This window comes from Tachyglossus aculeatus, unplaced genomic scaffold, assembly GCF_015852505.1.
Source record: "Tachyglossus aculeatus isolate mTacAcu1 unplaced genomic scaffold, mTacAcu1.pri scaffold_159_arrow_ctg1, whole genome shotgun sequence".
NCBI classification, from domain to species: Eukaryota; Metazoa; Chordata; class Mammalia; order Monotremata; family Tachyglossidae; genus Tachyglossus; species Tachyglossus aculeatus.
This window is the reverse complement of record NW_024044882.1, coordinates 1-26,720: the sequence shown is the minus strand read 5'-3', so window position 1 is coordinate 26,720 and position 26,720 is coordinate 1.

Here is a 26,720-nt window from a genome sequence, read left to right as displayed (position 1 = left end):
TCCCAGCTGCCGTGGACACTGTGGATCACCCCCTTCTCCTCAACACGCTATCCAAACTTGGCTTCACAGACTCTGTCCTCTCCTGGTTCTCCACTTATCTCTCTGGCCATTCATTCTCAGTCTCTTTTGCGGGCTCCTCCTCCCCCTCCCATCCCCTTACAATAGTGATTCATCAAGGGTCAGTTCTTGGTCCCCTTCTGTTCTCTACCTACACTCACTCCCTTGGTGAACTCATTTGCTTCCACGGCTTCAACTATCATCTCTACGCTGATGACACCCAAATCCACATCTCTGCACCTGCTCTCTCTTCCTCCCTCCAGGCTCATATCTCCTCCTGCCTTCAGGACATCTCCTTATGAATGTCTTCCCGCCATCTATAATGCAATATGTCCAAGGACTGAACTCCTTATCTTCCCTCCCAAACCCTGTCATCTCCCTGTCTTTCCCATCACTGTAGGTGGCACTACCATCCTTCCTGTCTCAGAAGCCCGTAACCTTCGTGTCATCCTCGACTCCACTCCCTGGTTCACCCCCACACCTCCAATCCTTCACCAAAACTTGCCGGTCTCACCTCCACAACATCGCCAAAATCCGGTCTTTCCTCTCCATGCAAACCGCTACTTTGCTGGTTCAATCTCTCATCCTATCCCGACTGGATTATTGCATCAGCCTCCTCTCTGATCTCCCAACCTCCTGTCTCTCCCCATTTTAGTCTATACTTCACTCTGCTGCCCGGATTATCTTTGTACAGAAATGCTCTGGGCCTGTTACTCCCCTCCTCAGAAATCTCCAGTGGTTGCCTGTCAACCTACGAATCAAGCAAAAACTCCTCACCCTGGGCTTCAAGGCTCTCCATCACCTCGCCCCTCCTACCTCACCTCCCTTCTCTCCTTCTACAGCCCACCCCGCACCCTCCGCTCCTCGGCCGCTAATCTCCTCACCGTACCTCGTTCTCGCCTGTCCCGCCATCGACCCCCGGCCCACGTCATACCCCGGGCCTGGAATGCCCTCCCTCTGCCCATTCGCCAAGCTAGCTCTCTTCCTCCTTTCAAGGCCCTACTGAGAGCTCACCTCCTCCAGGAGGACTTCCCAGACTGAGCCCCTTCCTTCCTTTCCCCCCTTGTCCCCCTCTCCATCCCCCATCTTACCTCCTTCCCTTTCCCACAGCACCTGTATACATGTATATATGTTTGTACATATTTATTACTCTATTTATTTATTTTACTTGTACATATCTATTCTATTTATTTTATTTTGTTAGTATGTTTGGTTTTGTTCTCTGCCTCCCCCTTTGAGACTGTGAGCCCACTGTTGGGTAGGGACTGTCTCTATATGTTGCCAATTTGTACTTCCCAAGAGCTTAGTACAGTGCTCTGCACACAGTAAGAGCTCAATAAATACGATTGATTGATTGCCTGTCCCGCCATCGAATCCCGGCCCATGTCCTTCCCCTGGCCCGGAATGCCCTCCCAAACATCCACCAAGCTAGCTCTGTTCTTCCCTTCAAAGACTTACTGAGAGCTCACTTCCTCTGGGAGGCCTTCCCAGACTGAGCCCCCGTTTTCTTCTCCTCCTCCCCGTCCTCCCCACCTCCTTCCCCTCCCAACAGCACTTGTCTATATTTATACAGATTTATTACTCTATTAATTTTACTTGTACATATTTACTATTGTATTTATTTTGATAATGATGTGCATATAGTTATGATTCTGTTTGTTCTGACGAATCTGACACATGTTTTGTTTTGTTGTCTGTCTTCCAATTCTAGCCTGTGAGCCTTTTAGACTGTGAGCCCCTTTTAGACTGTGAGCCCACTGTTGGGTAGGGACTGTCTCTATATGTTGCCAACTTGTACTTCCCAAGCGCTTAGTACAGTGCTCTGCACACAGTAAGCACTCAATAAATACGATTGATTGATTGATTGAGCTCGTTGTTGGGTAGGGACCGTCTCTATATGTTGCTGATGTATACTTCCTGAGCGCTTAGTACAGTATTCTGCACACAGTAAACACTCAATAAATACGATTGAATGAATGAATGAATGAACCCTAACACTAACAGTAACACTAAACATAAATGTAACCCTCACCCTAATGCTGAACCAAACCCTAGCCCAAATCCTAACCTTAACCCTAAAACTAACCCTAACCCTAACCCTAACCTTAACCCTATCCGTAACCCCAGGAATAGGGCTAAACCTAACCTTAACCTTAACCATAACCCTAACACTAGCCCTTACCTTAACCCTAATATTAACCCTAAACCTAGCCTTAGGCCTAGGGTTAACCGTAAATTTAACCTTAACCCTGTCCTCTCCCTGAATTTCCCATTACTGTAGACAGCACCTCCAACCTTCCCATCTCACAAGTCTAAAACCTTGGGTTATCCATGACTCCTATCTTTCATTCAACCCACATATTTAATCATCACAAAATCCTTTCACTCCCACCTTCACAACATTACTAAAATCTGCCCTTCTCCCTCCATTCAAACTGCTAACATGCTAATACAATTAATCATCCTATACCTCCTAGATTACTGCATCAGCCTCCTTGGTGGCCTCACAACTTACTGTCTCTCCCCACTCCAGTCCATACTTCACTGTACTGACTGGATTTTCTTTCTACAAAAACATTCAGGACATGTCACCCCTCTCCTCGAAAATCCCCAGTGGTTGCACATGCACATCCATATCAAACAAAAACTCCTCACCATTGGCTTTAAAGCATTCCATCACATTACCTCCTCTGCGTCACCTTCTTCGTTCCTCTACTGCTAACCTTCTCACTGTTCTTCCATCTTGTCTGTCTTGCAGTCGACCCCTGGCCCACATCCTGCTTCTGGCATGGAACATCCACCTTCCTCAAATCTGACAGACATTTACTCTCCCGTTCTTCAAAGCCTTATTGAAGGCACATCTCTTCAAAGAGGCCTTCCCCAACTAATCCCCAGCTTTCCTCATTTACCACTACCTTCTGTATCTCCTTGACTGGCTCCCTTTGCTCTCCTCCCCACTCCCAGCCTCACAGTACATATGCATAGATCTGTAATTTTATTTATTTGTATTGCTGTCTGTCTCCCCGATTCTAGACTGTGAGCTCATTGTGGGCAGGGATTGTCACTGTTTAAAATTGTATTGTACTTTCCCAAGCGCTTAGTGCAGAGCTCTGCACACAGTAAACACTTAATAAATATGTTGAATTGAATGAACGAATAAACCATAGCCCGAATGAACCATAGACCGTACACTAACCTTAACCCTGACTCTAAACCTAACCCTACCCTTAGGGTTAACCCTAGTCCTAAATCTAATCTTAACCCTAACCACAGTACACAAACCTAGCCATAGCCATAGGGCTAAACTTAGCTCTAAACCTAAACCTAACCCTAATAGTGGCTTTAACATTAACTCTCTCCATAGCCCTAGGCATAAACCTGGTCCTAGTCATAACCATAACCATGTGGACCACCCCCTTCTCCTCAACACGCTATCTGACCTTGGCTTCACAGACTTCGTCCTCTCCTGGTTCTCCTCTTACCTCTCCGGTCGTTCATTCTCAGTCTCTTTTGCAGGATCCTCCTCCCCCTCCCATCCTCTTACTGTGGGGGTTCCCCAAGGTTCAGTGCTTGGTCCCCTTCTGTTCTCGATCTACACGCACTCCCTTGGTGACCTCATTCGCTCCCACGGCTTCAACTATCATCTCTTCGCTGATGACACCCAGATCTACATCTCTGCCCCGCTCTCTCCCCCCTCTCTCCAGGCTCGCATCTCCTCCTGCCTTCAGGACATCTCCATCTGGATGTCTGCCCGCCACCTAAAGCTCAACATGTCGAAGACTGAACTCCTTGTCTTCCCTCCCAAACCTTGCCCTCTCCCTGACTTTCCCATCTCTGTTGACGGCACTACCATTCTTCCCATCTCACAAGCCTGCAACCTTGGTGTCATCCTCGACTCCGCTCTCTCATTCACCCATCACATCCAAGCCGTCACCAGAACCTGCCAGTCTCAGCTCCGCAACGTTGCCAAGATCTGCCCTTTCCTCTCCATCCATACCGCTACCCTGCTCATTCAAGCTCTCATCCTATCCCGTCTGGACTACTGCATCAGCCTTCTCTCTGATCTCCCATCCTCGTGTCTCTCTCCACTTCAATCCATACTTCATGCTGCTGCCCGGATTATCTTTGTCCAGAAACGCTCTGGGCATATTACTCCCCTCCTCAAAAATCTCCAGTGGCTACCAATCAACCTGCGCATCAGGCAGAAACTCCTCACCCTGGGCTTCAAGGCTCTCCATTACCTCGCCCCCTCCTACCTCACCTCCCTTCTCTCCTTCTACAGCCCAGCCCGCACCATCCGCTCCTCCGCCGCTAATCTCCTCACTGTACCTCGTTCTCGCCTGTCCCGCCATCGACCCCCGGCCCACGTCATCCCCCTGGCCTGGAATGCCCTCCCTCTGCCCATCCGCCAAGCTAGCTCTGTTCCTCCCTTCAAGGCCCTACTGAGAGCTCACCTCCTCCAGGAGGCCTTCCCAGACTGAGCCCCTTCCTTCTTCATCCTCGTCCCCCACTCCATCCCCCCCATCTTACCTCCTTCCCTTCCCCACAGCACCTGTATATATGTATATATGTTTGTACATATTTATTACTCTATTTATTTATTTTACTTGTACATATCTATTCTATTTATTTTATTTTGTTAGTATGTTTGGTTTTGTTCTCTGCCTCCCCCTTTGAGACTGTGAGCCCACTGTTGGGTAGGGACTGTCTCTATATGTTGTCAATTTGTACTTCCCAAGCGCTTAGTACAGTGCTCTGCACACAGTAAGCACTCAATAAATACGATTGATGATGATGATGATCGTAGTACCAGGCCTAACCATTACACTAACCCTAAATGTAATCCCCAACCTAGCCCTAACCCTAATATAACCATAGCCCTTTCCCTAAGCCTAACCATACTCCTAATCCTAAGGCTAACACTAACCCCTGAAGTATGCAATGTGCTAAACCTTACCCTTACCTTTACCCTGACCCTAACCCTAACCATAATCCTAGACCTCTAACTAGCACGAATCCTAACTCTCTAAATCCTAACCATAACCCTAACCCTAACCCTAGTCCTATACCTAGCCCTCGACCTGACCCTAACCCTAGACCTAAACTTACCTTAAACAAAATCCTATCCTGAGACCTAGGCTTAGCCTTAAACCTAACCTTTACCATATCCTTAACCCTAATCCTATTCTTAACCCTACCCCAAACACTCTCCATAACCCTAACCCTTGGCCTAAACTTAACTTTAATCCTAACCATAACCTTAAAACTAACACTACCACTAACTCTATCCCTAAACCTACCACTAGCCCTAATGTTAGCCCTGGGACTAACCCTATCCCTAATCTAACCCTAAATCTAACTCTCCCTCTAACTCTTTCCATAGCCCTACCCCTAATCTTAAACCTAAACCTAACTTTAACACTAATTCCATTCCCAGCCCTAACCCTAGCCCTAACCCTAAACCCTAACACTAACGGTTATTTTAACACTAACTCTAACCTTAGCCATAGTCCTATCCCTAGCCCTAGACGTAATCCTAACCTTAACCCCAACCCTAACCTTAATGGTCACTTTAACACTAACTCTCACCTTAGCTATAGTCCTATCCCTAGTCCTAGCTATAATCTAAATCTTGAACCCGACCCTAAACCTAATCCTAGCCCTAACCCTATTCCAAGGCCTAACACGTTCCCTAAATCTAACCTGAATATGAACCCATACCTAACACTAACCCTAAAACTAATGCTAGCTCTAGGCCTATCACTAGTCCTTGCCCTAACACAAACTCCATCCTTATCACTAACTCGAACTCGAACTCCCTAGACCTAGCCTTAAATCTAAGCCTGTTCCTAGTCCTAACCCTATCACTAATCATAAACCTAAATCTCACCCTAACTCTAACACTAACACTACCTGATAATGATAATAATAATTATTATTAGTATTGTGGCATTTGTTAAGTGCTTACTATGTGCCAGGCACTGTACTCAGCACTGGGGTGGATACAATCATATCAGTCATATCAGAGTGGAGACAGTCCCTGTCCCATGTGGGACTCACAGACACAATCCCCACTTTACAGATGAGGTAATTAATCCTAACCCAGCTCTAGGTCTAGCTCTAAACCAACCCTAAAGCTTGCCCAAACCAGGCCTTAAGCCTACAACTAATCCTAACCCCAATGCTAAAACTAACCCTAAACCTAAGCCAAAAAGTACACCCAAACGTGGCCTCAATACTAAACCTAACCCTAAACCTAGCTAACCCTAACCCTGACCCTAACCTTAGTCCTAGGCCTAGCATTTAACCTAGTCCTAACCCTAACCCTAAAACTAACCCAAACCCTAATGCTAACCTTAACCCTTAAAATAAACTTAACCCAAACTTTAATCCTCACCCACACTGTAACCCTAGCCCTAGCTCTAGCCCTAGGCCTAACCCAAAGTCTAAGCCTAACCTTAAGTTTAACCCTAACCCTAACCCTAAAACTAACACCTTAACCCTAACTTTACCCCTAGGCCTCTCCCTAGCCCTTATCCTAACACTAACATTATCACTAACTCCACTGGGCTGTGGAACTATTTCTGGGAGCCTGTGTGGGCAGGTTTTTCTAGCCCTAAGAATTCTGTTTATCATGAAACTCTCCCAGAACAACAAATTGCCCTGATGCTAACCCTACTTTAAACTGTAACCCTAACCCTCATTGTAACCATAAATCTAGCTGTAACCCTGATCCAAACTCTAACTAAAACTCTAACACAGACCTTACTCCTAGACGTAGGTCAAGCCATATCCTAGCCATAACCTTAACCCTAATACTACCAAAATCCCTAACACTAACACTAAACCCTATCCCTATCACTAACATGAAACCTCAGCATAACCCTAAACATAACCTTAACCTTATCTAGAAATCTAATCCTAATTTAAGCCCTAATCCTGTTTCTATGCATAGTTTTAAGCCTACCACTACCATTAACCCTATCCCTAACCCTAACCCCAATCCTAACACTAACCATTCACCCAAACCTAGCCCTAATGCTAACCCTATACCTAACTCTACACCTAACCTAGTCTTTCCCTATAACCCTAGACTTAACCCTTGCCCTTGAGCTAAAGTCTGTGACTAACACTTATCCTAACCTAAACCTAGTCCTAACCCTAGCCCGAACTCTAACTCAAACCTAAACCTAACCATAACCCTGAACCTAACCCTTGCCAGAATCCTAAAACTAACCCTAACCTCAAACCTAACTCTAACCCTAATCCTAGTCCAGCCCTAACCTTAACTTTAGGGCTATCATTAGCTCTAAACCTAATGCATTTATTCATTCATTCATTCAATCGTATTTATTGAGCACTTACTGTATGCAAAGCACTGTACTAAGCACTTGGGAAGTAAAAGTCGGAAACATATGAGAGACAGTCCCTACCCAACAACAGGCTCACAGTCTAGAAGGGGGAGACTGACAACAAAACAAAACATGTAGACAGGTTTCAAAATCGTCAGAACAAATAGAATTATAGCTATATGCACATCATTAACAAAATGAATAGAATAGTAAATATGTACAAGTAATATAGAGTAATAAATATATACAAATATATACAAGTGCTGTGGGGAAGGGAAGGAGGTAGGGCAGGGGGGATGGGGAGGAAAAGAGTAAAAAGGGGGCTCAGTCTGGGAAGGCCTCCTGGAGGAGGCGAGATCTCAGTAGGGTTTTGAAGGGAAGAAGAGAGCTAGCTTGGCGGATGTGCAGAGGGAGGGCATTCCAGGCCAGGGGAAGGACGAGGGCCTAGGTTCGATGGCAGGACAGGCGAGAACGAGGTCCAGTGAGGAGGGTAGTGGCAAAGGAGTGAAGGGCGAGGTCTGGGTCGTAGAAGGAGAGAAGGGAGTTGAAGTAAAAGGGTGCCAGGTGATGGAGAGCCTTGAAGCTGTGAGTGAGGAGTTCTTGCTTGATTCGTAGGTTGACACGCAACCACTAGAGATTTTTGAGGAGGCTAGCGACATGCCCAGAGAGTTTCTGTACAAAGATAATCCGGGCAGCAGAGTGAGGTATAGACTGAAGTGGGGAGAGACAGGAGGATGGGAGATCAGAGAGGAGGCTGATGCAGTAATCCAGTAGGGATAGAATGAGAGAATGAACCAGCAAGGTAGCAGTTTGGATGGAGAGGAAAGGGCATATCTTGGCGATGATGTTGATGATGACGATGGCATTTATTAAGCACTTACTATGTGCAAAGCACTGTTCTAAGCATTGCAGAAATTAAAAGGTGATCAGATTGTCCCACTGGGAGCTCACAGTCTTAATACCCATTTTACAGATGAGGGGACTGAGGCCCAGAGAAGTGAAGTGACTTTCCCAAAGTCACACAACTGACAATTGGTGGAGCCAGGATTTGAATCCATGACCTCTGACTCCAGGATTTATAGCCCATCTATTGGTTAGGGTGTACTTATATGATTCATAAAGAAAACTAGTTATAGTTTCAAATTTAATTTCACCCTACTCATTGTCTACATTATGTATCTACTCATTGTCATTATGTATCTACATTATGTTATCTACTATAGTAGCAGGTCCTTCTACCTATCAAAGATACAACTTTGGAGGTCGTAGGTTCTAATCCTGGCTCCACCGCTTGTCAGCTGTGTGAGTTGGGACAAATCACTTAACTTCTCTGTGCCTCAGTTACCTCATCTGTAAAATGGGGATGAAGACTGTGTGACCTATGATTACCTAGTATCTACCTTGTAGCTACCCCAGTGCTTACATAAGTGCTTCACATACAGTAAGCGCTTAACAAATACGATCATTATGATTCATTCATTCAATCAATCGTATTTATTGAGTGCTTAATTTGTGCAGAACACTGTATTAAGCACTTGTGAGAGTACAATGCAAATAGACAGAGCCCCTGTCTACAAAGAGTTTACAGTCTGTGGGGGAAGGGGTGGGGGAGGATATGACAAGATACAGTTCTTGATATTGATACGCACACAAAGTTATGTGATTCAAAGGCTTTGTAAGGCAGCCGCTGTAGCTAGTGCAGAATAAAAACATCACAAGAGCTTAAATGTGACTGGTAAATTAGATGCATTGAACTATTTGGGCTCCATCAGCATCAACTCCACATATGCGAAGCTTTCTCATAGTCAGGGTCAACAGCAAAGATAATTATTAATAGACCAGGAAAGAGATTCATTGTGGATGACCTAGGGTCTGCTGACATTAAGGAAGTGATGAAATGTTAGCAGAAAGAACTGTCGGATAAAGTCTGATTAGCACGAATTAGCAGAGAGCTCTTATGGATGAGACAATTGGTCACGAAAGCATCAAAAAGGTAGCTGCCCATTGGCTGCCACAAATCGTGCTGCTTTGTTATCTTCAATTGAAGATGAGGCCTTGAGTCTCATTTCTCCAAAGAAATAGTCCTTTAAAGATTTCTTTTTCCAGGAAAAAAAAAAACTAACACAAAAAGAGACATAACGGTCATGGAACAAAAGGTAATAATAATAATATCTTTAGTATTTATTAAGCACTTACTATGTGTCAGTCACTGTTCTAATCATTCATTCATTCAGTCGTATTTATTGAGAGCTTATTGTGTGCAGAGCACTTGCACAAAGTGCTTTGAAAATACAGTTCATCCACAAAGAGAGACAATCCCTTATAGATACAAGATAATCAGGTTTGTCACAGTCCCTGTCCCACACATTGCACACAGTCTTCATCATTACCAGTTTTCTCATCTGTAAAATGGGCATTACATATTCTCCCTCCCACTGCGAATTTGAGCTCTATGAAAGAGGGACTGTATCCAGCTTGATTATCCTGTCTCTACTTCAGTGCTTAGTACAATTCATGGTACCTAGTAAGCCCTTACCCAAAATAAGTATTATTTTTAATGGTATTTGTTCATTATTATTATTATTATTGTTTACATGATTATTATTATCCATATTAATTTAGAGGTGTGCTTGCTTGGTACTACTTTTTAGGAGCTAAATTCTAAATGAGCTTAAATAAAAGGAGGGTATTGACCACAGTGCTATGGGTAAAGTAATGAAAAGGTGAACCGTCTATGAAGAAGGGTGGGAATGCAGAATTCCAAATTACCAGAAAAAAAGATTGAAGCTGACAGTTTGTTGGGTTGAGGATTCTTTTTCATTAATTTGGTAAGAATCCTACTGTATGATTTATTACCAGTGTTAACATATTAGCCAGTTTTCCTGTGGCTGTTGGAGCAGCTGCTACAGTCCATGAGACGTAATGGCATAGTGGATAGAATATTGCTGAGGGAGTCAGAAGAACATGGGTTCTAATTCGGGCTCTGCCACATGTCAGCTGCGTGAACTTGGTTAAGTCACTTCACTTCTCTGTGCCTCAGTTACCTCATCTTCAAAATGGGGGTTGAGACTGCAAGCCCCAGGTGGGAGAGGGTCCAACCTGATTTGCTTGTACTGACCCCAGAGCTTAGTACAGTGCCTGACACATAATAAGTGCTTAACAAATTTCACAATTATTGTTATCATTATAATAAATCAATCATTAGGGGTTTTTTAGCCCCTACTTTCAATAAAGCACTACACTAAGCCTTTGGGATACTACAGTAGAGTTAGAAGATTGAAGCCCAGGTTTAAAGGCTTTTGTACTCTAATGGAGAAGAAAGGCACAAAATAATCTACAGATAATAGGAAGAAGCCAGTGGAAATAAGACTATGTAAACAGCAAGGGATAAGATAGTAGATTATGTGAGAGGACCTGTTCAAAATAGTTATAGGTGCTTGTGAATGTATACATTTTGTTGTGGTGCACAAGGGTTGGGCTGGTCATTGGGGGGATTGATCTGGAGAGCAGAAATATTGATAAGGGAAAATATCTTGAAGCACGTAGAATTTCAGAACAGCATTCAACTTCTGATACGATGTAACAGTAATAATTTGCCATACGAATTTTACAAAGAATTTTTTTCCAAGAACATGCCTCATCTTTTCTTCGAACTGATTAACAGGGTTTGATGGTCACCTGAGATCAATCCTAGCACTAGGGTTAATTGGAATGTGGGAAAAGAAAAGGTAAAAGTCATAGGAATAGAAGGATAGGGGCTTTTGGAACACAGACACCAATTGGAAGTACAAGATTAAAACCTGGTTCCCACATCCAAGCAGAGGCACATCAGAGGAAGTGATTATATCTTAAGGGATAATAATCATAATAGTACTTGTTAGGTGCTTAAGCATGTTCCAAGCACTGGAGTAGAAACCAGGTTATCAGATTGAACGTAATCCCTGTCCAACATGAGGCTCTCATACTCTTTATCCCCATTTTACAGATGAGGTAACTGAGACACAGAAACCTTAAGGGCTAAACATAGAAGTGAAGATGCGATAGAATCGATCAATCATTTATTGAGCATTTACTGTGTACAGATCACTGTACTAAGCACTAGGAGAGTACAATATAAAAGAAATGATAAATACATTCCTTGCTTATAAGGAGACCTCTCCTACTTAGGAGCTTATGTGGGACAGGAACTTTGTCCATTGTGGGGCAAGGAGCATTGCAGCATGGCTCAGTGGAAAGAGCCCGGGCTTTGGAGTCAGAGGTCATGGGTTCAGTTCCCGGATCCACCAATTGTCAGCTGTGTGACTTTGGGCAAGTCACTTCCCTTCTCTGGGCCTCAGTTACCTCATCTGGAAAATGGGGAGGAAGACTGTGAGCCCCAAGTGGGACAACCTGATCCCCTTGTAACCTCCCCAGCGCTTAGACCAGTGCTTGGCACATAGTAAGCGTTTAATAAATGTTATTATTATTATTATTATTATTATTATTATTATTATTATTATTACCATTCCCAGTGAGGCGTTAGTGTAGAGAAGACAGAAATGATACCTCTATCCAACAAGGCACCTTTAATCCCATTCCCTTCTGGAAGGGCTCAGCAGAAAATTGCAGGCCAAACTACAGAGAACTGACTTCTTACCCAGTCCAGGTTTCAACACATCCTTTCCTTTTCATAATCCGGCCCCCTGCTGATCCGGACAAATCTCTTTGGCTCTCCCAGAGAAGCTCCCATGGGAGCAAAACCTCATTGGTCTCTGGGCTAATTAGTAGGGTTCCATGACTTCTCTGTGGTTCAGCAGGAAGTTGGCTTCCCTCATTCTCCAGTAGGACCTGTTCATTGCTCTTAGTCCCTCCTCCAGCGGTCTTTTCGTCTCCATCTCATGGCCTGATCCGCCATCTTGGAGCCATGTAGCCTGTGGGGAGGGGCAGGGGGCACCCCCAAATCCCAAGTCACTGGGAAACACAGTCTTAGGATCAATCCCGAACTGTGATATGGTCAGAGGTGTCCCTGAGTGGGGCTGAGGGAAGCGCCATGACACCTCAGTGTCAGGGTGTGTGTCTGGGAGAGGACCGTCGGGCCTGAGATACCAGAGCTGGTGAGACAGCAGGGCCAAGACCCAGGATTGGCAAATGGTGGTTAACCAAACATACCAGCACCTACCATCCCAAAGCAGTGGCAGCCTCAGGCTCTTGGCAGATACCAAAGGTGAGAGAGGATGATGAGGACAGGGGCAGTGTCAGCAGGTCAGACCGCCCTCTGTGTGCTGCAGGGCCACCTTCGACCACACAGTCATAAACTTGGCTTGAACCCCCCTCCCCACACCTCAGAGCTCAACAGAAAATGTGTTTTGGAGTCAAGGATGGGAAGGAGCAGGAGGGGAAAACAGCCCTGTCAGAAGAGGCACTTTGTGCAGGTCTCCATGTTAGGAAAAGCCCAAGTCAAGGTTTAAGGGGAAGGGAGAGCAGGCATTTCATTCCCATTTTATAGATGAGGAAACTGAGGCCCAGAAACGTTAAGTACCTTCTCCAAGGCCACAGAGCAGAAAAGCAGCTGACCAAGATTAGAACACAGATCCTCTGACTCTGAGAAGCAGCATGGCACAGTGGATAGAGCACAGGCCTGGGAGTCAGAAGGTCATGGTTCTAATCCCAGCTCTGCTGTCTATCTTGTGTTGTCTGCTGTGTGACCTTGGGCAACTCACTTCACTTCTCTGGGCCTCAGTCACCTCATCTGCAAAATGGGGATTAAGACTGTGAGTGCTATGTGGGACAGGGACTGTGTTCAACCCGATATGCTTGTATCCCTTCTAGTCCTTAGTACAGTGTCTGGCACAGTAATGGTAAGAGCCTAATACCATAATTTTTATTATCATCATCATTATTATTATTATTTCCAATAGGTCAACACTGCTTCTCAGTTGAACTAGGGAAATTCAGAATAGTGCTAGCTGCTTAAAGAGATGAAGAAAATGACTTCAGGTCCATTCCAAAGGTTAAAAACAAATGGTTACCACCAAACAATGGAATCCTTTTATCATCAGAATGATAAATTGTGCTCCAATCTGGGAAGAATTTGCACAGGAGCAGAGTGCATCCACCAACATGGCCTAGTAGAAAGAGCGCAGGCCTTGGAGTCAGAGGATCTCGGTTCCAACCCAGACTCCACCACTTGTCTGCTGTGTGACCTTGGGTTAGTCACTTAACTTCTCTGTGCCTCAGTTACCTCATCTGTAAAATGGGGATGAAGACTGTGAGTCCTATGTGGGACAAGACTATGTCTGACCTGATTGTCTTGCAACTATTGCAGCACTTAATACAGTGCCTGGCACATAGTAAGTGCTTAACAAATACCATAACCATAATTATCACCTGACTTCTGGAGACCCAACCAAACAGTAGAGAGGCTATCCCCAAACCCTCTATGCTTACCGTCCCTTTGCCCATTCCTACAACCTACACTGCCAATCAAGCCTTATTTCAATGGTATTATTGAGTGCTTACTTTGTGCAGAGCACTATATTAAGAACTTGGGAACGTATGATCAAACAAAGTTGCAATTACCAAACGATGGTGAAACTGCTTATGTGAGATTGGCCTCTGAAGCTTCCTAACCTCAATTTAGCATGATAAGTATGGAATATACTAACTTAATATAAAATGGGTTCCTGGAAGACCTGGAGGCGTCTGATGTAGGCATGGAAATACCAATTGGGGTATACTGTGCATAAAGCTAGGAAATTTTAATTCCTAATAATGCATCCTTTCTGGATTTCTCCAGCCATGGTAATGGCTATTGTCTTTCTGCAATATTGTCCTTTAATGCTTTATATTTGCCGTTTCCAAACTCATGCATTTGTAGCTAATGATTATGAATAGAAGAAAAACACCCTGTTTTGTACAATAATTATTGAGCTAAAGGGGTGATTAATGTAACATTTCCCCTGCATTGCTCAGTTCACAATATGTCCATTCATCATGATAATAAATAGCAGGGAATATTCAGGGAATAGAGTGAGAAGAATTATAGAAGCTGGTATAAACATCTTTCTCCTTTATTAAACCAAGAAACCAACTGAGCTATTTTTTCAATTACAGGATTAAAGTTAATAGAGACTGAAGGATTTTGAAAAGGGAAAATCTCTAGGGAATGAGAACTCTACTAAATGCCACAATTCAAAAACTTATTGCTCTTTTCTCATTCCAGATTTTTTTCCATATCACAGTACCCTGAACCAAAGATATTCAATCATTCAAGTTCCCCTGCTCTAATTGCGGACCAAAAAAACTACACATCAATCCTTCCTGACAATAAATTATAATAAATTTCCTCTCCACCATAAGTCGGATTTTGTTTTAAATAGTAGAAGCCTTATTTTAGAGCTTTTAGATAGAATATAAGCTTACCTGTAGAATCTTTTAATCGCTGGGGAGACTGGGATGTTTTGTAACTGAGGACTCCTTACCTGGAGGAGTGAGATTCTCACCTTCAAGATTCAGTAATTCAAGTGTCTTGACATTGCTGCCCTGGCTAATTTATACTGTTGGTTGTTTTTGTTGTAGTTCATTGTTTTCATTCACGGAATGTGTCTACCGACCATTATATAGTTATATTGTACTCTCCCAAACGTTTAGTATTCATTCATTCAGTCATATTTATTTAGTGCTTACTGTGTGCCGCTGGGCAGCAGCGGCATGGGAGAGAGTCGAGGGCCGAGACTTAAGTTTACTGCGTGGAAGCAGGCAATGGTAAACCACTTCTGGATTTTTACCAAGAAAACTCTATGGATCCACTACCGGAATGATTGCAGTTGGAGAGTGGGGCGTTCTGAGAGAGATGTGTCCATGGAGTCGCTATGAGTTGGAGACAAATCTACAGCATAAGACAAGTCAAATGGATAGAGCAGGGGTCTGGGAGTCAGAGGAACCTGTATTCTAATCCTGGCTCCACCACTTGTCTTGGGCAAGTCACTTCACTTCTCTGGGCCTCAGTTCCCTCATCTTTAAAATGGGGATTGAGACTGTGAGCTCCCTGTGGGACAGGGACTGTATCCAACCTAATTAGCTTGCATTTACCCCAGGGTTTAGAACAGTGTTCAACACTTAGTAAGCGCCTGACACATATTATCATCATTATTATTATTATTATTATTATTATTATTATTAAATAAGAACTAATACCAAAAGTAATATTAGTGGTAATAGTTGTAAAGGAATTTATTAAGGTCCAGTGAATCCACTGGACACTCAGGACCATATTAACTGAAGCTGGGCTCTGGAGTTAGATAATAACGATAATAATCGTGGTATTTGTTAAGCGCTCACTATGCACTCAGCACTGTTCTAAACACTGGGGTAGATACAATGTAATCAGGTTGCCCCATGTAAGGCTCACAGTCTTAATCCCCATTTTACAGATGAGGTAACTGAGGCACAGAGAAGTTAGGTGGCTTGCCCAAGGTAACACAGCAGACAAGTGGCATAGCTAGGATTAGAATCCACATCTTATGATCGCCAAGCCCATGCTCTTTCTGTCAAGTCGACAGCACCATCAACAGCCACGGTGCCCTCAACCTGTACAATATAACAGAATTGGTAGATGAGTTCCCTGCCCCGAGAGAGCTTACAGCCTCCTCTCTCCAAATCAGGTGGTCATATTTATTGAGAGTTTAACATCCTCCACATTCTATGCCCTCTTCAAATCCCACCTCTTCCCCCAAAGTCTTCTCCCAGTTATCCCCTGCAACCTACTATTCCAAACCTACCAGGAATCTGCAGACATGTTTATTCTCATTCCCAGCACTATTGTATCTCCATCATTCTATTGTCAATTTAGTGACTTACTCTAATTACTCACTTTCTAAGTAGGGTCATGTCTGTCTCCCTGATCACAGAGCAATGTGGCCTAATGGAACGAGCACAGGTCTGGGAATCAGAGGTTGTGTGTTCTACTCCAGGCTCCACCACTTGTTTGCTGTGTGACCTTGGGCAAGTCACTTAACCTATGTGTTTCTCAGTTTTCTCATCTATAAAATTGGGATGAAACCCTACTCCCTCCTACTTAGTCTGTGAGTCCCGGGTGTCTAATCTGATCATCGTGAATCTAGAACTGTACTTGGCATATAGTAAGTGCTTAATAAATACCATAATCATTATCATTATTATACTCCCGTCCCAGAAAGAGAGAGGTGTGTCCCTTTTCCGTTTTGTGCTTCCCAAGTGCTTAGTACAGTGCACTACACCCATAGAGCACAGGCCTGGGAGTCAGAAAGTAATGGGTTCTAATCCTGGCTCCACCACCTGTCCGCTGTGTGGCCCTGAGCATGTCAACTCACTTCTCTGTGTCTCCCTTCCCTCATCTGTAAAAGGGGGATTAATATTGGGAGCCCTATGTGGGAGACGGCCTGTGTCCAATCCGATTTGCTTATATCCACCCCAGTGCTTAGTACACTGCCTAGCACCCAGGAAACACTTAACAAATGATATAGTTTTAATTACTGCTACTACTACCATTTCATCCCAGCACATTAACGAGTTAACATTCAGAAATCAAAAAAAGAAAGCCAGTCCCACGGCTGCAAATGTAAATTGACAGACAGAATCTCTGAGCCACTTTATAACAGTCCAAAATCTGGTTGAATTTCTCCAATTCAGCCTCAACAAGGAATTCTGTGGTCGGTTACCCCAAAATCTAATCATGCAGATCAGTGGCCTGCATCCGCACCTCATGATCAGACTGCTTTGGCTCTGGGGGAAGTTGCTGCTGGTGAATGCATCCGAAGGCAACAGTCAGGGAAAGAACATTCCCTATTTGATTTTTAAATAGCTCGATGGATACTTACCAATGACAGGTATTACAAGACAAATGATTATTGAGTGCCTACAGTTTCCTATATTTTTTGGAGAATCATTGTAATCCATTTTACTTGAGATTGAAACTTTATCTCTCTTTTTAATTAATATTAAGTTTTTGTAGCATTATTAATCTGACCGCCAATGCTTAGTTGGATTCGTTTTCTAAAGCCTCTGGCCAAAGACAATGAATCCCTTCATGGAACCCATTTTGTAGGTTGTTGTAACTGGGCTACTGGGCATTCTGTCGTTGCTCTTTGCTTACCATTTCCCAAAGAGTTCCTGAGCTTATTTTACTAACACTGTCCTGCCTCCAACAGTTTATTCAGAAACAGAAAGCACTTCACATTGTGCCTGCTAGCTGAACCACAGGTAAATCCAACAGCTTACTGGGCATGTTACTTCCCTCCTCAAAAATCTCCAGTGACTACCAGTCAACCTATAAATCAAGCAAAGACTCCTCACTCTTGGCTTCAAGGCTCTCCATCACCTCGCCCCCTCCTACCTCACCTCCCTTCTCTCCTTCTGCAGCACCCTCTGCTCCTCTGCCACTAACCTCCTCATTGTGCCTCGTTCTCGCCTGTCCTACCGTCGACCCCCGGCCCACGTCCTCCCCTTGGCCTGGAATGCCCTCCCTCCGCACATCTGCAAAGCTAGCTCTCTTCCTCCCTTCAAAGCCCTACTGAGAGCTCACCTCCTCCAAGAGGCCTTCCCAGACTGAGCCCCCTCCTTGCTTCTCCCCCTCACCCACCCCCCCCTCGCCCTAACCTCCTTCCCCGCACAGCATCTGTCTATATGGTTGTACATATTTGTTCCTCTATTTATTTTACTTGTACACATTTACTATTCTATTTATTTTGTCAGTGATGTGCATCTAGCTTTGCTTTTATTTATTCTGATGACTTGACACGTGATCACGTTTTGTTTTGTTGTCTGTCTCCGCCTTCTAGACTGTGAGCCCGTTGTTGGGTAGGCACTATCTCTATATGTTGTCAACTGGTACTTCCCAGGCGCTTAGTACAGTGCTCTGCACACAGTAAGCACTCAATAAATACGATCGAATGAATGAATGAATGTTCTGATTTTCCTTCATTTTTATGGTATTTGTAAAGTGTTTACTATATGCCAAGCACTGTAGTAAGCTCTAGGGTAGATAAAAGCTAATCAGATTGGACACAATCACTGTCCTACATGGGGTTCACAGACAATTTCCATTTTAAAGATGAGGTAACTGAGGACATAGAGAAGCGAAGTGACTTTCATAAGGTCACACAGCTGGGAAGTGGCGGGGCCAGAATTAGAAATCATGACCTTCTGATTCCCAGGTTACAGTGTTGGAATAGGGTAATGGAGTAGGTGTCCCCAGAAGACTGCCCTTTGGATGGTGGCCATGATGACCATAAGCTATGAGCGATCATGTCATTAGTTCTCCCAGCCCTGCATTCTCTCTATGACAGTCTGTCTAGACTCTAAGCCCGTTGTGGGCAAGGTTTGTCTCTCTTTATGGCTGGATTGCACTTTTAAAATGCTTAGTACAGTGCTGTCCACCCAGTCAGTGCTCAATGAATATGATTAAATGAATGAATGACAGGGAAAAAAGAGTGGGAACAGAGAAAGATGAAGATGGCATCTTCCTGGGCTTCCTGGTGGCAGGGCAGTGGCCTAAAGCTAAGGAGGGTGTGGAGCAGTCCACCAGGGAAATCACTTTCCAAACTGCCCTGCGAGGGGGAAGCAAGCTAGGTCCCTGCTTTAGGGCCGAGTTGTGGACTAGGATGAGAGAGATACATCCAGTTAGATCCCGGCTCTATCAATGCCACCAACACTACAAATTTTCTAACCAGAGGAAGAAAAGCAGCATAGCCTAGTGGAGAGAGCATGGATAGTGCTTGGCAGATAGTAAGTGCTTAATAAATGATATTATTATTATTATTTACTATTATGTGCCTGGGAGTCAGAAGGACATGGGTTCTAATACCAGCTCTGCCCCTTGCCTGCTGTATGACCTTAGGGAAGTCACTTCACTCCGCTGTGCAGTTACCTCATCTGTAAAATGGGGATCAAGACCATCAGCACAAAGTGGGACAGAACATGGACTGTGTCCAACCTAGCTTGTGTCTATCAGTGCCTAGTACAGTGCCTGGCACATAGTAAGTGTGAAAAAATACCATGAAAATGCATTTTCTATCAACAACAACATGGCAATGAATCTATGTAGTTGTTCCTTGCATTAGAAGGAGTCACCAGTGATGTAAAATTTACCTACGAAACCACCATCCCCTTCCCTTGTCTCTTCACCAAACTATTTGTGCCACATCCAATAAAGTGGATCCAAGGAGGCAGTCAGTCAGTCGATCATATTTATTGAGTGCTTAATGTGTGCAGAGCACTGTACTAAGATCTTGGTAGAGGACAATATAACACTGTAAGAGTCACATTCCCTGCCAACAACGAGGTTACAAGCAATGTGTGGTTGCTTCTTCCTGCAAAATTTAGAAGTTGGGGAACTCTGTGGTCTGATCTGGGAGATTTGAAGGGATCTCGAGCCTGATATCTCCTCTGCCAGTCTTCCAAAGGATGTGCCAGCTCCTTGATTTGGTTTTCAACTTTCTTTCTTTTCACTGTGTCATTGATCAGTGTGCTGTGTCAAAAGAAGAATCCTTTGGCGTAATGTGGCTCTGTGTTGCCCATATGAATTCTGGGTTGCGTGTATGGCTTCACTGGCTTCACTGGAGCAGGCCATTGAAGCAGTGTGGCTTAGTGGAAAGAGCACGGGCTTGGGAGTCAGAGGTCCTGGGTTCTAATCCCGGATCTGCCCCTTGTCAGTTGTGTGACTTTGGGCAAATAACTTAACTTCTCTGTGTCTCAATTACCTCATCTGTAAAATGGGGATTAAGACTGTGAGCCCCGCAAAGGATAACGAGATTACCCTGTGTCTACCACAGCATTTAGAACAGTGCTTGGCACATAGTAAGTGCTTAGCAAATACCATCATCATCATCATTATCACCTTAGTTTTCTTGACACTCGTCATCAGCTTGCAATGCCCCTCTGATTTGGTGAAGTGGTTTGTATGTTTTAAGAGTGTTGCTTGACCCTTGAGAAGTCATCCAAAGTTGGGTAGTTTGGAGGCTTCCAGAGCTCATCTCTGGTGATGACAGTCATGCTGCCATGGGGAAGGAAGCCTTAAGCAGAATGAAGTGAAGGGAAAATAATATTTCAGGTTAAGGCACTTTGCACAAATTGACTGCCTTCGTTAAGACATTCAACGAATTGAATTTAGCTAACAGTTCAAACACTGTAGAGAATGCTTTAGTGTTTTCATAGGTCACTCTGTAACATCATTGACACGACTGTCAGTGCTTTTCATAGGAGCGTGTGGGATATTGACTTAATCATCCAAATATAGTTCCAACGATGCGCCAATAAAATGTATATGAATATCGGTCACTGAACTGTGGAAAACCTTGTTGTTCGGGTGGGCTCTCAGGAAAAAATTCAAACTTATCAAATTGCATTTTTATTTTAGAGCTGGTATTCTTAAAACCCAGGGGCTGTTGGTTGCATAACCCTGGGTTAAGGAAAAACTTACAATGGGGTCACCATGGAGTCCATTGATAAGCCCCAGGGAGTACAAGGCATTTCTTCTGATGCCACCAGATCCTGTATAAAGACAAGCTCAGATTCCCTAATTCGTTCATTCATTCATTCATTCATTTATTCATTCATTCATTCATTCATTCAACAATATTTATTGAGTGCTTATGTGTGCAGAGCACTGTACAAGCGCTCGGAAATTACAATTCAGCAATAAAGAGAGACAAACCCTGCCACAGAGGGGTTACAGTCTAGAAGGAGGGCTACAGACATCAAAAGAAGTAAACAGACATCAATATAAAAAAATAGAATTATAGATATATACAAATGTGCACAAGTGCTGTGGGGCAGGGAGGGGGTAGAACAAATGGACCAAGCCAGGGAGACGCAGAGAAGGAGCTGAGGAAAAGGGGGCTTACTCTGGGAAAGCCTCCTGGAGGAGGTGAGCCTTCAGTAATAATAATAATAATAATGGCATTCATTAATCAATCAATCAATCAATCGTATTTATTGAGCGCTCACTGTGTGCATAGCACTGTACTAAGCGCTTGAGAAGTACAAGTTGGCAACATACAGAGACAGTCCCTACCCAACAGTGGGCTCACAGTCTAGAAGGGGGAGACAGAGAACAAAACCAAACATATTAACAAAATAAAATAAACAGAATAGACATGAACAAGTAAAATAAATAAATAAATAGAGTAATAAATATGTACAAACATATATACACATATACAGGTGCTGTGGGGAAGGGAAGGAGGTAAGACGGGGGGATGGAGAGAGGACGAGGGGGGAGAGGAAAGAGGGGGCTCAGTCTGGGAAGGACTCCTGGAGAAAGTGAGCTCTCAGTAGGGCCTCGAAGGGAGGAAGAGAGCTAGCTTGGCGGATGGGCAGAGGGACGGGCATTCCAGGCCCGGGGGATGACGTGGGCCGGGGGGTCCGACGGTGGACAGGTGAGAACGAGGTACGGTGAGGAGATTAGCAGCAAATGAGCAGAGGGTGCGGGGTGAGCTGTAGAAGGAGAGAAGGGAGGTGAGGTTAGGAGGGGGCGAGGTGATGAGAGCCTAGAAGCCGAGGGTGAGGAGTGTCTGCCTGATGCGCAGATTTATTGGTAGCCACTGGAGATTTTTGAGGAGGAGGAGATAACATGCCCAGAGCGTTACTGGACGAAGACAATCCGGGGCAGCAGCATGAAAGTATGGATTGAAGTGGGGAGAGACACGAGGATGGGAGATCAAAGAGAAGGCTGATTGCAGTAGTCCAGACAGGATAGGATGAGAGTTTGAACGAGCAGGGTACCGGTTTGGATGGAGAGGGAAAGGCAGATCTTGGCAACGTTGCGGAGCTCGAGACTGGCAGTTTCTGGCTGACGGCTTGGATGTGATGGGTGAATGAGAGAGCGGAGTCGAGGATGACACCAAGGTTGCAGGCTTGTGAGACGGAAGAATGGTAGTGCAGTCAACAGTGATGGAAAGTCAGGGAGAGGGCCAGGGTCTGGGAGGGAAGACAAGGAGTTCATTCTTGGACATGTTGAGTATTTAGGTGGCGGGCAGACATCCAGATGGAGATGTCCCCGAAGGCAGGAGGAGATGAGAGCCTGGAGAGAAGGGGAGAGAGCAGGGGCAGAGATGTAGATTCTGGTTGTCAATCAGCGTTAGAGATGATAGTTGAAGCCGTGGGAGCGAATGAGGTCCCAAGGGAGTAGAGTGCTAGATCGAGAACAGAAGGGGACCAAGAACTGAACCCTTGGGGAACCCCCCAACAGTATGGGCATAGGGAGGGGGGAGGAGGAGCCTGCAAAAGAGGAACTGAGAATGAATGACCGGAGAGATGAGGAGAACCCCCCCGGGAGAGGACAGATTCTGTGAGCCAAGGTTGGATAGCGTGTTGAGGAGAAAGGGGTGGTCCACCAGTGTCGAAGGCAGCTGAGAGGTCGAAGGGATTAGGATAGAGTATGAGCCGTTGGATTGGCAAGCAGGAGGTCATTGGTGACCTTTGAGAGGGCAGTTTCCGTGGAATGTAGGGGACGGAAACCAGACTGGACGGGGCCCGAGGAGAGAGGTGGTGTTGAGGAATTCGAGGCCCCGCGTGTACACAACCTCGTCTCAAGGAGTTTCGAAAGGAATGGTATGAGGGAAATTGGGCGATAACTAGAAGGTGAGGGTGGGGTCAAGAGGGGTTTTTTTAGGATGGGAGAGACATGGGCATGTTTGAACGGCAGAGGGGAAAGGAACCAGTGGAGAGGTGAGCGGTTGAAGATGGAGTTAAGGAGGGAGAAGGGATGGAGCGAAAGATTTCATGAGATGAGGAGGGAATGGAGGTCAGAAGCACAGGTGCCGGAGTAGCACTGAGAGGAGGGAGGAGAGCTCCTCTGCGGATACCTGCTGGAAGGATGGGAGTAGTATCAGAGAGTGTAGAGATGCGGGGGGTTGGAGAAGGGCGGGGGTGTGACTTTGTAGAAGGAGAAGGAGAGAAGGGAGGTGAGGTAGAAGAGGCAAGGTGATGGAGAGCTTTGAAGCCAATAGTGAGGAGCTTTTTGTTTCCATAATCACATCAAGCCAATATAACATAGTACAAACATCGGATGTGGTGGAATTACCCTCTAGATCACCTCTAGATTTGGCTAACAAAAAAAATTTCCTGTATGGAATTATGGACGTTACAGTATGAACATAAGACATTCGAATGTGTCTGACACTACTGATAGTGATAATACTATCACTATCTAATTCTATCTATTCTATGGTCCCAGAAACGCTCTGGACATGTATACTTCACCTTCCCTCTAAAAAGTCTCCAGTGGCTTACCAATCAATCTGCGCATCAGGCAGAAACTCCTCACCCTGGGCTTCAAGGCTCTCCATCACCTCGCCCCTCCTACCTCACCTCCCTTCTCTCCTTGTACAGCCCACCCCGCACCCTCCGCTCCTCTGCCGCTACTCTCCTCACCGTACCTCGTTCTCGCCTGTCCCGCCATCGACCCCCGGCCCACGTCATCCCCCGGGCCTGGAATGCCCTCCCTCTGCCCATCCGCCGAGCTAGCTCTCTTCCTCCCTTCAAGGCCCTACTGAGAGCTCACCTACTCCAGGAGGCCTTCCCAGACTGAGCCCCTTCCTTCCTCCCCCTCCCCCTCTCCATCCCCCCATCTTACCTCCTTCCCTTCCCCACTGTACCTGTATATATGTATATATGTTTGTACATAGTTGTTACTCTATTTATTTATTTATTTATTTATTTTACTTGTACATATCTATTCTATTCATTTTATTTTGTTAGTATGTTTGGTTTTGTTCTCTGTTCGCTCAATAAATACGATTGATGATGATATTCTAGCCACAATGAAGAAAGAGACCAGGCAGTCCAATTCCTGGAACAACAAAACCTCTTCTACTCTGTGTAGATCCTTGCTGGTGACTCTTAAACTAATAATAATTTTGGTACTAGTTAGCTACTTTTTATGTGCTAAGCACTGTTCTTAACACTGAGGTAGATACAAATATAATCAGGTTGGACACCAGTCCCGGTCCCAAACTGGGATCACATTCCTAATCCCCGTTTTTTACGCAGATGTGTAAAATAATCCTTATTTTACAGATGAGATAATTGAGGCAAAGAGAAGTTAAATGACTTGCCCAAGGTCACACAGCGATATGTATTGGAGCCGGAATTAGAACTCAGGACCTTATTTTTCCCAGGCCTGTTCTCTATCGACTACACCCTGCTGCTGGTTCATTCAGAATGTATATCTGTTTTCATGCCTGCCTCTTGGTATCCCATCAGGAAAACTCAGATGGTGATGATGGCCATGTAACTTAACTGGTGATTAAAATAGTTAATAAACTCAAAGGGAAAATTATAAAAGATACATGTGTACCTCTATAGTGCACATATAGTAAATATAATATGTTTGTGCGTGTATGTGCATTACATAACTGCAATTATGTTCATTTCTAATTTTTCTGTAGGTTTATATATGATATTGCTTGATGATGAGGTGAATGTGAGCTAAAGAAATAAAACATTACAGTGCAGCAAAGGGAAAATTTTCCCTCCAGATGACACAGGAGCCAGAGACCCAATGTTTCAGTCTTTCACCATGGTCGTTCTGTAGGACAGGGACTACATTCCCACAGAATCCCACAGAAGGTTAGGAAAACTCAATTTGCATACTCACCCATACGATGAAAAATCTCACATCATCTTCTGTCCATGGAATCATGCTGTGCCCTGTCAGAGGAATGTTCCCTCCTGTACACCCAAAACCCTAAATAAATATGAGCTATTAATAATGACATCATTCCCTGCCCACATGCAGACTTCCCCTAGTCTGCCCACGCCTGATTTCCACAATCTCTCACCCCCCCCATACCTGTTCTCCCTCCCCAAATCACAGTGAGACCAACGACCTCAATAATGGTACTTGCTAAGCACTTAGTATGTGCCAAGCACTGTTGGGAAGCACTGGACTAGATACAAGCATATCAGGTTGGACACAATCCCTGTCCCACATGGGGCTCAAACTCTTAATCCCCTTTTACAGATGAGGTAGCGAGGGTCCCAGAGAAGTGAAGCGACTTGCCTCAAGGTCAACCCAGCCAGAATGTGGTGATGTCTGGGGTTGGAACCCCAGGTCTCCTGACTCTCTTGTACATGGTTTACCCACTAAGCCATACTGCATCCCCCCCAGCAGGAGGGAGCACCCATGTTGACATGTCCCGGGGGCCCAACTTCCAATGTTTATGACAGGATCCAACCCAGGCCCAGTGGGACAGACGGAAGACATGCTTTCCCACAATAAAGCCTCCAGAAGCCCTTCCCAGACTGAGCTCCCCACTTTTCCTCTCTTTCCCCCTCCCCTCTCCCATCACCCCCCCCTCCCCATTTACCCTCTCACAACACTTGTGTATATTTGTACATATTAATTACTCTATTAATTTTATAACGATGTGTACTATAGCTGATAATTACTATTTATTCTTATGGTTTGACACCTTTCTACTTGTTTTGTTTTGTTGTCTTCCCCTCTTCTAGACTGTGAGCCCGTTGTTGGGTAGTGGCCATCCTCTTTACGCTTACCGATTATGTACTTCCAAGCACATAGTACAAGCGCTCTGCACCACAGTAAGTGCATAATAAATACGATTGAATGAATGAATGAATGAATGAAATGAATGAATGACTCAGCTTTCCCCTGAAGGAAGAACCATTTATTTTCAACAAGCCCAGGATGGAGAATGAAGTTGGACGCTGTGGCTCCGGAGAGAACTGGCTGATTCCCCGGAGTACAGGAAGGCCTCTGGTTGAATGGTCCATCTCGTGCAGTGTTTAGGGGGGCCCTGGGCATGGTCGACCGGGGCCCAGGAAGATGTCTCGAGGGACAATGTGTGAGGATATGGGTGTGTGAGCCCCCACAGATTAGTATCGTAGAGAAAGGAGCGAGACTCTCAGGAAAGGGGGGTTTGTTGTTCCTGGATGCTGAGCTCCACTTGCATGGCTGCACTGAGCCCGTTGGTCACCCAAGCCTTGGGGGCTGATGTTGGACTTCTGGCCTTTGCCGAGAGAACTTGAACCACATCTCCCGCTTGGCTGAAAACGAAGCTTGAGGTGACGACTGGTTGCTCTTGCTGGTCCTCGCTGGGCCCAAGATGGAAGACACGGGGCCCGAGGATTTGGCTGGTCCTGGGACCTTTGCTGCAGGGCAGAGACAGCGATCCCTTCTGTGGTCTTAGCGTCCTTCTTTCTTCTCTGTATAGGTGTGATGGCTCCAAGTGGCCTGCAGACCTGGCAGGGCAGCGGGATGAGTTTGATGGGAGGGAACCCGGCCCATCGTTCTTCGGTCCCCGGGGCCTGCAAGGTTTGGATCTGAGCTGG